The sequence below is a fragment of the Mandrillus leucophaeus genome, unplaced genomic scaffold, assembly GCF_000951045.1.
Source record: "Mandrillus leucophaeus isolate KB7577 unplaced genomic scaffold, Mleu.le_1.0 Scaffold2, whole genome shotgun sequence".
Taxonomy (NCBI): domain Eukaryota; kingdom Metazoa; phylum Chordata; class Mammalia; order Primates; family Cercopithecidae; genus Mandrillus; species Mandrillus leucophaeus.
The window spans coordinates 7,784,965-7,785,611 of NW_012102031.1; positions in this window are offsets into that span (position 1 = coordinate 7,784,965).

Genomic DNA, 647 nt, shown 5'->3' on the forward strand with positions numbered 1-647 from the left:
GAATGTATCACTACACGTTCAGCTTTCTCACTGTTGAAACTTTGGGTTGTTTTCAGTTATTTTAAAATTTTGTATTTATAATTTTTGGTTAAAATTCTTATATAGATGTGTGTCTACATGTTTGGTTATTTCTTTGGGGCAGTCTATGAAAAAGAATTAATGCGTCAAAGATAAAAACGTTCTCCCCTCTCTGGGATGTGAAGCTCGGTTTGGTTTGGGGGGCTTGGTACCTTTAAGGACTTACTTTCGCCAGACATACATCTACCTGCTTTACAGTGACCCTGTGAAATCGATGCTAAGATTGTGCCCATTTTACAGATGTGCAAACTGAGACATAGGGAGGTCAGTGTTACACAGTAAGCAGGAGAGCCTGTACGATTCCAGCCACGCTGAGTCTGCAGTGGTTGGTCCCAATCAGGGCACATTTGCTCCCCAGGGACGTTGCTAATATCTGAAGACATTTTTGATGGTCTCAACTTGAGAAGGTATGTAGTGGGCAGATGCCGGGGATGCTGCCAAGCACCCTCCAATGCACAGGACAGCCCCCACAACCAGGGATCACCTGGTTAAACATGACAAGGGTGCCGGGGGTGAGAGATCCTGGTCTGGAACCCCATTTTTCACCAGAGTCCCTCAGTACCTCTCCC